The following is a 15,002-nucleotide window of genomic DNA, read 5'->3' on the forward strand; positions in this document are numbered from 1 at the left end:
ACGGTGATTTGATGCTTAAAAACCCTGAACTTCTGGGGTCTCGGCCCCCTGGACCTCAGTGTGCACAAATAAGGTATACAAAATTGCTCATCTGACGATAATAATGTACAAAACCCCTGTCAGTGTCCGACAAATAAGATTGATTGATTTTTGATTGATTTTAATTCGACAAGCTTCCAACATACAACAATATACAATAATAACAGATCAAAAATAAGTCAGCTTGAACAGGATAACCCACGAAAGCTCGAGAGCTAATTTCCAGTTGGGTCCCTTACAGACATGTATACCCTTACAAAAAAGTTCTATAGAATTCTATAAAAAAAATTCTATAGAATTTCTATACGCAATTCTATAGAAATGTTTTATAGAAATTCTATAGAATTTCTATACGCAATTCTATAGAAATGTTTTATAGAAATTCTATAGAAAAGTGGGCCACTTTTCTATAAGAATTCTATAGAGATCTATAACGGACCTCTATAGAATCTCTATAAAACATTCTATAGAATGGCCTTTAGAAATTCTATAGTATTTGTTTTATAGAATTCTATAGCATTTTTTTATAAAGAATTCTATAGACTATTTTATTCTATAGCAATTCTATAGAAATGTTTTATAGAGATTCTATAGAAAAGTGGGCCACTTTTCTATACAAATTCTATAGAAATCTATAACGGACATCTATAGAATCTCTATAAAACATTCTATAGAATGGCCTATAGAAATTCTATAGATATTTTTTATAGAATTCTATAGAAGTTTTTTTGTAAATAATTCTATAGACCATTATTTACCAGTTGAAAACCAGTTTATTATTCAGTAGCGACCAGCAATCAATAATCAATATTGCATGACATCTGGCCACCGACTAAACCATACCCTTATAAAAAAGTACCATGGTAACCATGGTAAAATCATGGTAAAACCATGGTACCACCATGGTACCTGTGGTACTCGTCTCTAACCATGGTACTACCATCAAAGAACCATGGTTTTACCATGGTTAAATGACAAGTACCATCGTATACCATGGTACTTCCAAATTTGTACCATGGTACTCTATGGTACCTGTGGTACTCGTCTCTAACCATGGTACTACCGTGCAAGAACCATAGTTTTACCACGGTTATATGACAAGTACCATGGTATACCATGGTACTCCGAATTTGTACATGGTACATTGTGGTACTTGATTGGCAGTTGTATGTTTCTAACCATGGTTCAGTAGCATATGTTGTGTTTGTTTTGTTTGTTTGATTGATTTAATTCTGCGCTCAAATAACAAATAGGAGGTTATACATGTTTACATAAGTATTACATAGATAATAATGCCTAATAATAAGAGCATACAATAACCTTTGTTAGTATACAATTAATGTGCAGGTATGAGTCGTTCGGTAGGAATCGTTTGCAATTTTTTTAAAACAAAACAACAACAAATTACCGAACGCATGAAATCATTTTACCGGACGCATGAAATCAAATAACAAAACATATAAGAACTATAAAAAAAAAAAAAATATGAATCATTAAGAACAAGATAGAACCAATTATGATTCAAAAATACATATAAAAACAATTGTTAAACAAATAATCAGAAGAATCGTAAAAACATGATTATTATGATTTTTTTTATTTTATTATTAGAATTGTAGGGAAAAACTATATCGCGTGTATCCAGTAAAATTATGTAATTTCATAGGCCTTTAGTTTTCTAAGATTTTAGTTTAAATGAAAAACTGACAATTAAAAAAGTAGGCCTGCATGGCTATACATCTAGGAGTCTGACTAAAATTTAATATATGCATTAATGCAGTTTAAGACTTGTGCAATTTTTATTACGGGAAAACAGGAGTGGAAAAGTCAACTTTCATTTGGCCATTTATCAATAGTGTGTAAATGTAGAAATTGTGCAACAGCTTGAAATATCATAAAGAAGGTCTGCACAAGTCAAGACTATTACCTACAAGCCCCAACCCAACACAACCAGCTATATGCAGCTACAGCTACACAACCAAGGAGCAGCCATTTTGTGTGCCGAGGATCGCTGTACAACTAGTGCAGTGTACGTGTGTGCTTTGTACATGCAGCAATATAGCTAGTACGTGCACTGTGTTCACAGTTCAGCTTCATGCCTCGTGTACATCTCGGTGTTTTAGATCTGTAAAATCATGCTGAATTCTGTTTTTTCCCGGCTAATCTACAACAGTATGGGTAAGTTTAAGAATCATCTACTTTATTTACAATCTGTACATAGATCTAGTCGATGTCTAGATAGAGTCTAGTTATTTATGACATTGTCAACTGGGACTTAAAATACCTTCGACAGGATAACAGTTAAGACTGAATATGTATGATCCCATGTACGTAATTTGTTGTAGTATCTTGACGGGTTTATGGGGCATATCATTCAAACTTTCAAAGCAAAGTTTATCCATTTACATACACATTGTCATTAACTCTACTGTTAGTATAAAGTGTCATATTGTTCGAAGGATTGAATGTTTTATTCTTTTTAGAAAATGAATAGAATACTGCATAAAAATCTAGCAAATTAACGAATTAAGCTAATCGATGTCATGTCTGCCTGTGCTCTGTGACTGCATGTGTGATTTTATGTTGACAGTTGCTGATATTCATATTTGTTTTTTGTATTTAATTCAAAATTGTCTTTTTTAAATTACAGATATATACGCAACATGACAAATGAGTAGTTTCCATATCGACGTCGTTCTTTATCATCATCTTGACCAAAACATCAACGCCACTATCACCATTTCTTCATCGTTAACCTCCGTTTTGGCGTTTGAACTTTAAGTTTGTTGCGAACTCTAATAATGAATTTGGACATTGGCATTATCGACTTTTGTTCTATCTTTGAACACCATCGACGTCGAACTTTGATTGAAGGTAAGAACCTCCTCTTTACCTTCTTCGTCTCTACGATTTGCGTTTCGTCGTTTGCAAGTCTGCATGATCCTGACTCCGGCTAATGATGAATTTATCGACTTTCGATCTGTCTTCGATCACCGTCGACGTCGGAACTCTACACCAAGTTTCACCATCGCCATACATGGACTTCGCATCCGATCGACATTGCAGACTCTTGGCTTTTATTCATCATTCATTTTTGAACTGTATTATGATCTACCATAGCAAGTAGGCCTAGCTACCAATTGTTTCTTCAACCAAAATCGAGTACGACATCGTCGAAGAATCTCGCACCTCCGCTGGAAGGACAGTTTGTAAATTGTACTATTGAATATGAGCGGCAGTCTTTCGCTATAGAAATAGACTAACCAATTTACTTATAATATTGCTGTGTGCTGAAAGTGTTTAGTGTCATATGCAATGTAACAAGCGGCAGTCTTTCGCTATAGAAATAGACTTCAGTTTTCGACTGTAAATTGTTTTATATATTTTACGCGAGCTAGATTTTAGCTCGTTTGAATAAACGCCCTTTAAAAAAGTAAACATATTGTTTCCATTGTTTGATATTTGATACGTCATAATCATTTGACAATAATGATCAACATTATTGTGATGTCTTTTGTTAACAGATCATGTTTGCGAAAGTAGTGGCTGAACCTTGAGAAATGGATAATTGTGCTGAAAGTGGACTTCATGCCAGCTCCTGTCATTTTTGTGTACTTTGCAGACCAGCATGTTCTTTCAAAGTAAAATGATCAAGGGCTGGCAGATGTTATAAGGAATACTGTGCTGAAAGTGCTTAATTTAGGTAGTAGATTTGTAAATGATAACAAAAATCAATCATGCAATGTAATCAATGCTTTCTTTTTATTAAGCTACATGCAGAATGGAAAGGCGACTGGGAAAGTGCAGTAACATTATAGTACAAGTACCATGGTAACCTAGGTACAGGAAAACAATGGTAACGAAAGGTATGGGAGAACCATGGTAACCATGGTACCGAGAACCATGGTCATGGTACCAAGAACCATGGTAACCATGGTACCGAGAACGAAGGTAACCATGGTACTGAGAACCATGGTCATGGTACCGAGAACCATGGTAACCATGGTACCGAGAACCATGGTCATGGTACCAAGAACCATGGTAACCATGGTACCGAACACCATGCTAACACTGAACCATGGTTATCATACTTCGGTGCTACCATGGTTTTCAGTACCATGGTTACCATGGTTCTATGTCCAAATTACCATCCACCATGAGAACCATAGTAACCATGGTACTGAAACCATGGTTTTTACATGGTACATTTTTGTAAGGGTATATTTATATAGACTCCTGCAATTGCTCCATCACAAAGATCATTTGAAGCATAATACAGTAATTGAGTATATATTGTTAATTAAGTAGTGCGGAGATCTTAGATACATATACAAAATTATACACGTTTTTACTGGTTAGTAAATTACATATATTAATATATCTATTTTACGTCTTAAGTTACATGTTTTAAAAATCGTACAATATTATATTTGTCAATTATTGTCTAAGAAAATATAAATCACAAAATTGATGTTAATTGTCACATTTGCTTGACAGATCATGATAATTACATTTTCTGTGAAAACATGCAAATTATCATGAATATGCATGAGATACATATCTTCATATAGAAAAAAAATTCTATAGAATTCTATAGAAATTTAGATCTATAGGAAACTTATTCTATAGAATTCTATAGAGAAAACTGATTTCTATAGACATCCTTAAAAATTCTATAGAGAAGTGGGGACGCCATTTTTTATATTAAATTTTCTATAGAAATTTAAATCTATAGAAAACTTATTCTATAGAATTCTATAGAGGAAACTCATTTCTATAGACAACCTTAACAATTCTATAGAGAATTAACTTTTCTATAGAAATTTCAATCTATAGAAAACTTATTCTGTAGAATTCTATAGAGGAAACTGATTTCTATAGACAGCCTAAAATATTCTATAGAGAATTAACTTTTCTATAGAAATTTAAATCTATAGAAAAATTATTCTATAGAATTCTATAGAGGAAACTGATTTCTATAGACAACCTTAAAAATTCTATAGGCATTAACTTTTCTATAGAAATTTAAATCTATAGAAAACTTATTCTATTGAATTCTATAGAGGAAACCGCTTTCTATAGAGAATTCTTAAAAGTTCTATAGAGAATCTGGAATGTTATAGAGTTCTATAGAGTTCTAGAACTCTATAAAGCGTTCTATAGAATTCTATACAACTGTTTTGTAAGGGTAGAATTAATAAGTTAAAATAGTAATATTTACAGACAGATAAGAAAATTAAAAGAACTTATTCAAGTTTCAAGTTTCAAGTTTATTTATCTTTTTTTCATAACACACATTACCAATATGACATGAATATAAATGAGTGAACAGAATATGGCGTTACAAAAGAAAGATGAGGTGACCTTGGTTGAAAGCAAGGCTTGCAATTGATTTAAGGTCCCTCATGAGTAGTTCATGCGTATGTCCTAAAAGAACAAACTCGTCAGATAAGAATAATGCGTACATTTAAATGCTTACAAACTAACTAAACAACTGATAAAATATTAAACATAAATAAGTACAATAAAATCTACTGAGTACTAAATAATGGCTATAAACAACAGGAACAGGAATATACTACGAGCAACAGGAATGAAACACAGACAAAACTAAACAAGACAGACAGATGAATGGATGTGAGAAACGGAGTAGAATTATGCTGACCTATTTAGCAAATAATTTTCTTAAATATTGATCACAACTATAAATCTAGACGATATCGACTCAAATACAGTAACTTCAGTTTGCGCTTAAATACTTAAATACTGACCGATTGCGCTATTCTTGGTTCAAGGGAATTCCAAACCTAGGTCCAGTGGACCCCAAAGTAGTAAGGGCAAATTGCGTTCTAACAAGAGGTAAGTGATATGCTTGCGCCTGTCGTGTGGAATAACTATGAACTTGGTTATTTTTCTTAAATATTCCAGCCAAGGCTACTGGCAGTAGACCTGCATTCATTAGAGCTCCTAGTTGTAAATGATAAATAATTTTCAACTTTCAAAACACCACCATTATAAAAAAGATTTATGCGCAAGATAGTGAGTATTACAAACAATTAGTATTACTCTTTTCTGTACCAGTAGTGATTTATCCATTTGAGATTTGAATGAGTTGCCCCAAGCTAGCACACCATAGTGCAAATATGGCAAATTAAAGTTGCGTACAACATACGTAAAATATTCAGCGGGAACACAGATTTCAATTTATAAATTACACCAGTATTTCGTGACAATAATTTACAAAGCTTACTAATATGGTACTTCAAATTTAAATGTTCATCAATATGCAAGCCAAGAAATTTAAATGTAGATACCCTTTCAATCTCAACACCATCAAACATTACATTGCCAGGCAATATACTCAGGGAACTACTAAAGAGCATATATAATTAGTTTTTTTTTTAGATTTAAAGACAACTTGTTTGCATGAATCCACAAAGTCGACTTAGTCAACTCGGAGTTTACAGTCTGCAAAAGAGTTTGTGGATTTCTGTGAGAGAAAAATACCCTTGAGTCATCTGCAAATAAAATGAATGATAACATCTTTGCGGAAAGTTGAAAATCGTTAATATACACAATAAACAAAAGCGGGCCTAGAAGGGATCCCTGTGGGACCCCACAAGTGACGTCCAGCATATCTGAATCAATTCCATTTAAAGTAACAAACTGTTTCCTATTTGTTAAGTAGCTTCTAACCAATCTAATGCTATTCCCCTTACACCATAATGGCACAGTTTATCTATTAAAATATAATGATTTACAGTATTAAAGATAATAATAATAACAACATTAAACTGATGATATTAATGATATTAAGTACAAGAAAAAAAAAGAAGAAGGAGAAGAAGAAAAAGAAGAGAAGGAAGAAGAGGAAAATAATGATGAATTTGTAGAATTTCTATAACGTACGAAAACATAAGTATTATACAACATAAAAAAGTATGAACCGACAAAAGAATAAAAATTTCAATCATATAACATGTCATTCACTTCTCTTCTCTGACTGTCAAGTATTAGGTATTCCTTTAGTTTCCTCTTAAAACGATCATAGTTTTCCTATTTCTTTTACATCATTAATTGGGAAGGGAATTCCAATGTTTTATGGCATTGTAATAAAATGAATTTCCAATACTACCTACTCTTTTTGGTAAGTTAAAGTTGAATCGGCTATTTCTTGTATTATAATCATGTACGTCAGTAACAAGATCGAAGTTGGATCGAATATAATGATTCGACCTAGTATGATATATTTTATGCACGTGATGCAATACGAGTTGTTTTGCTTTGGTCGACTTCAAGAAAACCAGCTTTAGAAAGTTCGCTGTAGCCAACATGAGTTCTTGGACCAGAACAGTTGATAAATCTCACCATTTTGTTCTGTATAATCTTCAACTTCTTTTGATCTGACTTGTTTATGTTACCATGCAGGGTTAGCATAGTCAAATAAACATTGAATAAGAGCAAAACAGAGTGTACGTCTTGCTTTTAAATCCATACAACTTTGATATCTGTACAAAAATTCAGACGAGAATTTGCTTTTTTTACAACTGATTCTAGCTACTAAAGATGAAAATGAAATTGCGCTAGCGAATTCAATGCCTAAATACTTCACAGACTCTTTTCTCTTGATTGCTTGATTATTGTGTGTCACTTTGAATTCAAATGACTTTTTAGAACTACTTTTAGAACAAAATAAAATGCTTTCTGTTTTCCCAAGTGTAAAGAAAGCTTATTATCAGTCATCCAATCGACACACGTAGACAGCTGTTCCCTGAGCTTTTCCTCAATATATTTAGGATCAGGATTTGAATAGAGTAGTACGCTGTCATCTGCGTACAATAATAGTTCGAAGTCTTTCATACAAATACACATTATCATTATATAACTTTAAAATAGAATTGGGCCTAAAATGCTTCCCTGAGGAACAACGCATGTTATAGGCATTAGTTTGGAACGAATATCATAAATTGGCAACTACTTGGTGTCGATTGGATAAGTAGGATCTGAACCAATCTAAACTTGCCTTATCAAAACCCATTAGTTGTAACTTCTTCAATAAGACGCAATGATTAACTGTATCAAAAGCTTTTTGCAGATCAAGGAGCACCATACCAACAAAGCGCCCTCGGGAAGTTTCTCTCCTCAAATAATCAGTCAAATGAATTAGACATGTTTCAGTCGAATAATCATGTCGAAAACCAGATTGAAATTCATAAATTATATCATTTTCTTTGAAGTATCTTTCAATTTGAACACAGACCGATTTTTCTAGAATCTTTGATGCTACGCTAAAAACACTAATAGGCCTATAGTTGCTAACATCAGTTGTATCTTTCTTTTTATAAAGTGGAGTCACTTTTGCTATTTTCATATCCTCTGGAAAAGTATACTCGTCAAGATAGATAGGTTCATTAAGTAACTTAGAGGCTTAAATAAAACCCTCGCACCATCTTTTAGAAATGTAGCTGGAATCAAGTCTAACCCAGTACTTTTTGATACATTCAACTTACGTAACTCTTTGAAAACAAATTGTTCACTGATTGGTAATAACTCAAAGCTGTTTTCACGTACACCTTTTCTTTCGTAAAACTCACGAATACAATGATTGTCTGCGCTGAAAAGGTCTTTGGAAGGGGGAGTTTGTCTACTAATTTGGCAGCCACATTAAATGAGAATTGAATTCATCAGCGGTGGCCATCTTATCATGACATAATTCCCCATCAATTTAAGGTATGAAAATATGCTCATCTGACCGTAATGTATTGCCCAAAACCCCTGAGCTTCCGGGGGCTCCGCCCCTGGACCCCACGTCAATTCGTGACTTGCCAGTGTCACCGTTAATTAAGGTATCATTATAATTATGCTCATCTGACCGTAATGTATTGCCCAAAATCCCTGAGCTTCCGGGGCTCCGCCCTCTCGATCCCACGCCAATTCGCGACCTGCCAGCCAATAAGGTATAAAAATATGCTCATCTTACGATTTATGTATAAAACTCTGAGGTTCTGGGGGGTAAGAGGACACTTTTTTTTTTTTTTTTGGTCTCGAAATTTGAAATTTGACATTTTGCTCCGTTGAAGGGGGGGGGGGGGTGGGTGAGGTCAACTTATTTAGGTCAGCCATTGGTATAATTATATATTTTTTTTTTACAAATTTAAAAAAAAAACGAAGGGAGGGGGGGATTCAACAACCAACCCCCCCCCCCCCCCCCCCCCCCTGCGTACGCGCCTGGCTAGAAAGATATATATCGGAAAGAACTTACATATTGGGCTTCGGATTTCCTATAATGCATAATGTCAGCATTCAACATTGCAAAATCTCGCTTGGTCGCTACGCCCCCTCGCCCAATAATACAAAACTATGATATGACACTCCGCCCACGCTCCCCGCCTTGATTTATCAATGGTTGGTGTAATAATTTCTTTCTTTTTCATTTCTACTAACATAATTGTGTGCTATCACAATCATGTTTGTTTCATTTCCCTTTAAAGCAGGCGCGTAGCCATAGTCGAGAATGGAACAACGATCGTCTTCTTTCTCGTATAATTTCATTAAACTATGAAAGGTCATATAGCTTCCGCGCTTTGCGCGGGAGAGGGGAAACTGATTTCAGACAAGGACCAATAGTCGAGAATGGTACAACAAATCCACTTCTTTCTATAATAATTTAATGAAACATCAAAGCTTCGACGCTTCGCGCGGGAGGGGAAACTGAATTCAGACAAGCATTAATTATTAGAGTCGAGAATGGTACAACGAATCGTATGCTTCTCTGAAAATTGAATGAAACGTCAAAGCTTCCGCGCTTCGCGCGGAAGGGGGAAGGGGGGGGGAGGTTGGGGGAACTGAATTCAGACAAGGATTAAGAGTCGAGGATGCCCGGCCCCCCACTCATTGTTATTTAGGGACGCATAATTATGCTCGTACCCTCTTTTTGAAAGCACCCCCTATCTGAGGACTGCCAACATTTCCGAACCCCCCTTTCGCGGGCTTTTTGCGGGCTTTTCCTGCCTTGTAGACCCCCCTAAATCAGGAAAAATGCTCAATGTACCCCCCTAAATTCGGAATAATTTCTCAGGAGTCCAAAGAGATGAGAGAAAAAAATGAAAAACACCCCCTTTTTAAAGAATTCTCCGGGTGAAAAGTCAAATACTCCCCTTTTTATACAATTCTCGGGCCGGACTTTGTCGCACGAAAAGTACCCCTTTACCGGACATTTTGGCAACACGCATGCGGTCATTCCGACCTCTGAGTGGGGGGGCCGGGTTCGCGGGCTTTTCACGGGCTTTTCCTGCCTTGGAGACCCCCCCCCCCCCTAAATCAGGAAAAATGCTCAATGTACCCCCCCCCCCCCCCTAAATTTGGAATAATTTCTCAGGAGTCCAAAGAGATGAGAGAGAAAAAAAAAACACCCCCTTTTAAAAGAAATCTCCGGGTGAAAAGTCAAATACACCCCTTTTTTTACAATTCTCGGGCCGGACTTTGTCGCACGAAAAGTACCCCTTTACCGGACATTTTGGCAACACGCATGCGGTCATTCCGACCTCTGAGTGGGGGGGGGGGGGGGGCCGGGCGAGGATGGAACAACGAATCATCAGTTTCTTCTTTCTCTAATAATTTCATGAACCTATGAAAGGACAAAGCTTCCGCGCCAGGGGGGGGGGGGGAACTGAATTCAGAAAAGGATTAAGAGTCGAGAATGGTACAACGAATTGTCTTTTTCTCTAATAATTTCATTAAACTGTGAAAGGTCAAAGCTTACGCGCTTTGCGCAGGAGGGGGGGGGGGGACTGAATTCAGTTAAGAAATAAGAGTCGAGAATGATACAACAAATCCTCTTCTTTCTCTAATGAAACATCAAAGCTTCCACGCTTCGCGGGGGGGGGGGGGGGGAACTGAATTCACTAGACAAGGATTAAGAGTCAAGAATGGTACAACGAATCGTCTTCTTTCTCTAAGAATTTAATGAAACGTCAAAGCTTCGTCGCTTCGCGCGAGAGGGAGAAATTGGATTCAGACAAGGATTAAAAGTCGAGAATGGTACCCCCCCTCCCCTGATGAAAATGTCAAAAACTGTATAACTAAAAAACGGGGAATGTTGATATAGGAAAAGAGATGTGACGTGAGCCTGCCCCCCTTTCCAAAATTGTGCCTGTTTGTAGGTACCGGTATGGTGCTTCTAATATGACCTTGTCAGTATTGGTATGTTGAGTTGAACAAACGGTCTGCGCATTTTTCAAATTTCCGCCCCCCCCCCCCCCCCCCCATCGGAAAATCCTGGATCCGCACCTGGTTCCCCCCCCCCTCCCGCGCAAAGCGCGGAAGCTTTGACGTTTCCTTAAATTATGAGAGAAAGCAGACGATTCATTGTACTGTTCTCGACTCTTAATCCTTATCTGAATTCAGTTTTCCCCCTCCCTGCAAAGTGCGGAAGCGTAGACGTTTCAATAAATCATTTATTATAAGGGGAAAGATCGAAGACGATTCGATTTAATAGCCAGGGACTCCACTGGAAATAAGCTCTCGAGCGTTCGTGGTTATCCTGTTCAAGCTGACTTATTTCTGATCTGTTATCATTGTATATTGTTGTATGTTGGAAGCTTGTCGAATAAAAATCAATCAATCAATCATGTACCGTTTTCGAATCTTAATAAGCCCTAATTCGTCCTTGTTTTCACGAAGTGACGAAAATCGTAACGCAAAGTGAATGCAATTTTTTTTCACTACCGTCACTTCGTGAAAACAGCGACGAATTATTGTCTGAATTAAGTTCCCCCCTCTCGCGCGAAAGCCTTGATGTTTCCTTAAATTATTAGAGAAAGCAGACGATTCTTTTTACTGTTCTCAACTCTTAATCCTTGTCTGAATTCAGTTTCTCCCTCCCGCGCGACGCTCGGAAGCTTTGACGTTTCCTTAAATTGTGAGAGAAAGCAGACGATTCGTTGTACTGTTCTCGACTCTTAATCCTTACCTGAATTCAGTTTTTCCCCCTCCCGCGCGAAGCGTAGACGCTTCAATAAATTATTAGAGAAAGAAGACGATTCGTTGTAACCGTTTTCGACTCTTAAAGGTACTCCCTTTTGCAGCCAACCTCAAATTCTGTAGAACTTTGCAGAAATTATAAATATGTCATGTTTGTCCCATCTGTGAAATTTAAAAATTAGCAGTGTCCTAATATTCAAATTATGCAAGGAAACCCGTTTACTTGCTAGACTTCACTGTCAGACACTATTGAGTGAGAAAGTGAGAGTGAGGGAAAAATAACCCACTTCTTGTGATGGCCAAAATTAAACTGATTGAATCTTTGCGCAGCATTAAACGTTGACCAGTCGGTACAATGGTCTGAAAATCAAGACTATTACTTATTGGCTCTATAGTTCCTAAGTCGATTTGACAACTAATAGTCGTTATTTTCCCACTTTAAGACATTTTCAAGCCCCACCTTTCCTAGGGAAGTTCTAAATAAGTATTATCTGTCAAATGTCGTTGGAATTTACCCTTTTCATTTTTTTGGCCTGCAAATGGGACATAGTACCTTTAAAGATAAAGACCAGTTATGGTCATGCGATTGCATTGTGAAAGAAACGTTGTGGAATGGATCAGAAAAAGGTTGACCATCTAGCATAATATTAGTGTGTACTGCAAGGTTCTGGAATCATCAAAATGATAAGAAATTTGGCCCAGTCTTCGTATAACTTACAAGCACTGTACACAGAAAGATGTAGATGGGACTACGCACACGTGCGCGACACGTGCGTTTATCTCTCAAATACAAATAGATAAACTAATTTACCAAATATATCAATTAGTAGGCGGTTTCCCAGCTAAATTATTATCATCGTGTATTAGTCAAAACATATTCTTTCACAATGATTGGTAATAAGAGCTGCCATTTCATTTTTAGTAATTGGGGCGTTTCCAATACTGGTATTTACCTTTAATAAGCCCTACTAAATTTTCTGAATTCAGTTTTCCCCCTCTCGCGCGAAAGCCTTGACGTTTCCTTAAATTATTAGTGAAAGAAGGCTTTACGTTGTACAGTTCTCGATACTTAATAAGCCCTAATAAATTGTCTAAATGAAGTTTCTTCCACCCACTCGAAGTGCAGAAGCTTTGGCGTTCTATCAAATATTAGAGAAAGGAAGACGATTCGTTGTACCGTTGCTGACTCTTCATCCTTGTTTGAATTTAGTTTCCCCGAAAATTTTAAAACCTCTGCTTTCTTTAGCTGAATTAGGAAAGTGAAACTTCGTGAAAATACAAGGACATTTTGGCAACACGCATGGGGTCCGTCCGTTCTCGGAGTGGGGGGGGGGGGCCGGGGACGATTCTACGCAACGACCTCCCCCCCCCCCCCCCCCTCTCCCCTCTTTCTTTTACTCCCACTCGATTCTTTCAGGCTCCTTCTCCTCTCTTTCACCCCCGTTTTCTTTTGTTTCCCTTTTCTCTTTCCCCTTTTTCTTTCCTCTCCTCCCTCTTTTCTTTTTTTCTCTTTCTTTCCTCTCTTTTCTTTCCTTTCATTTCCTTTTCTCTTTTCTTTTCTTTCCCTCTCTTTTTTCCCTTCCCCTGTTCTCTTTTTTCCCGACGGTAGCGCTATTTTACCGACAATATTCTGATAGATAAGGGGGGACGCCCCTGACTGCTACGTGTGACGTCTTTTTAAGGCAAGACGTCACACGTACCAGTACATTATGTCGACGTGCAAATATAAAAGTCCCTTTGTCCGTGTCACGGGCCAGAGTGACCTGGTGGCGTTCCGTGTCCTATTAAGACAAAGAACCCCGAACATTGGTTGGCGATACGCGTCCGTCTTCGGCGATACGTGTCTTGGGTCCGACGCATATCGCTGATATATCACGGCGAAATCATTCCTACAACTTACAAATCGACTTAAAGCGTGCATTATCTCCACTCTCTCTCACACACAAACCCTGGTCTCTCTCCAGCTTCATCTATCTTTTCATTCATCCCTCTCGGGCTCTCCCTTCTCTATTTTTATGTCAGTCTACCATTACTTTTCTCTCTTTCTTTTTCTCTTCCCTCTCTCTCTCTCTCTCTCTCGTTTTCACTGCCGACTCTCATTTTTTCTTCACCTTTTATCTTTCCTTTCGAATCAGTGCTCACATCTTTTACCCCCACCACTTTTGCTTTCCTTGTTCCACTCTCGATTGGCCCCACCCCTCTCTCTCTCTCTCTCTCTCTCTCTCTTTCCAGTCTCTCCCTTTACACGTCTATTAATAATTATCTAGCGTGCATAATTTTCGCTGTTCTGAATGTTCCAATATGCACGAATTCATTATTTATTATGGTAGGATCTGGCAGCCCACCATTATTAATTGGTCGCGTTAGTCATCATGAGTGTACCAAAGTTAGCTCTATGATATAAAGCAAATCAAATCAAAATCGGTCGAAATATGAAGAAGCATTTTTGTGAATTTTTTAAAAATTACTTTTGGAATAATTTGCATTAAGTACCATATTAATAATCAATGGAGCAAAATCTCAAAATTCTGTATAGAAGTTTAGTGTTTCAAATTAAGCTCTACCAAAATAAGGCAAACCAAATCAAAATCGGTCAAGAAATGAGGGAGAAGAAGCAATTTTTTGTTATTTTTGAAATAAATTTGCATAAATTACCATAATTAATTAATGGAGAACAATTTCAAAATTATGTGTAGAAGTTTAGTGTTTCAATTTGAGCTCTACAAGATAAGGCAAATCAAATCAAAATCGGTCAAGAAATGAGGGAGTAGAAGCAATTTTTGTTATTTTTGGAATAAATTTGCATACATTATCATAAATAATCTATGGAGCAAAATCTCAAAATTCTTTGTATGAATTTAGTGTTCCAGATTAAGCTCTACCAAATAAGGCAAACCAAATCAAAATCGGTCAAAAAGTGAGAGAGAAGAAGCAATTTTTGTTATTTTTGGAATAAATTTGCATAAATTACCATAATTAAC

At 36.7% G+C, this 15,002-nt stretch overlaps 1 long non-coding RNA gene across 1 annotated transcript; it reads left to right on the top strand.

Moving 5' to 3' along the window:
* The first annotated feature begins 1,796 nt into the window (after window positions 1-1,796).
* On the top strand, window positions 1,797-3,477 carry LOC115919964. The gene is made up of 2 exons (XR_004062083.1): window positions 1,797-2,217; window positions 2,690-3,477. It is a non-coding gene; the product is annotated as an uncharacterized LOC115919964 (long non-coding RNA).
* Window positions 3,478-15,002: the final 11,525 nt, after the last annotated feature.

This window comes from Strongylocentrotus purpuratus, unplaced genomic scaffold, assembly GCF_000002235.5.
Source record: "Strongylocentrotus purpuratus isolate Spur 01 unplaced genomic scaffold, Spur_5.0 spur5_scaffold_7, whole genome shotgun sequence".
In the NCBI taxonomy this organism is placed as follows: domain Eukaryota; kingdom Metazoa; phylum Echinodermata; class Echinoidea; order Camarodonta; family Strongylocentrotidae; genus Strongylocentrotus; species Strongylocentrotus purpuratus.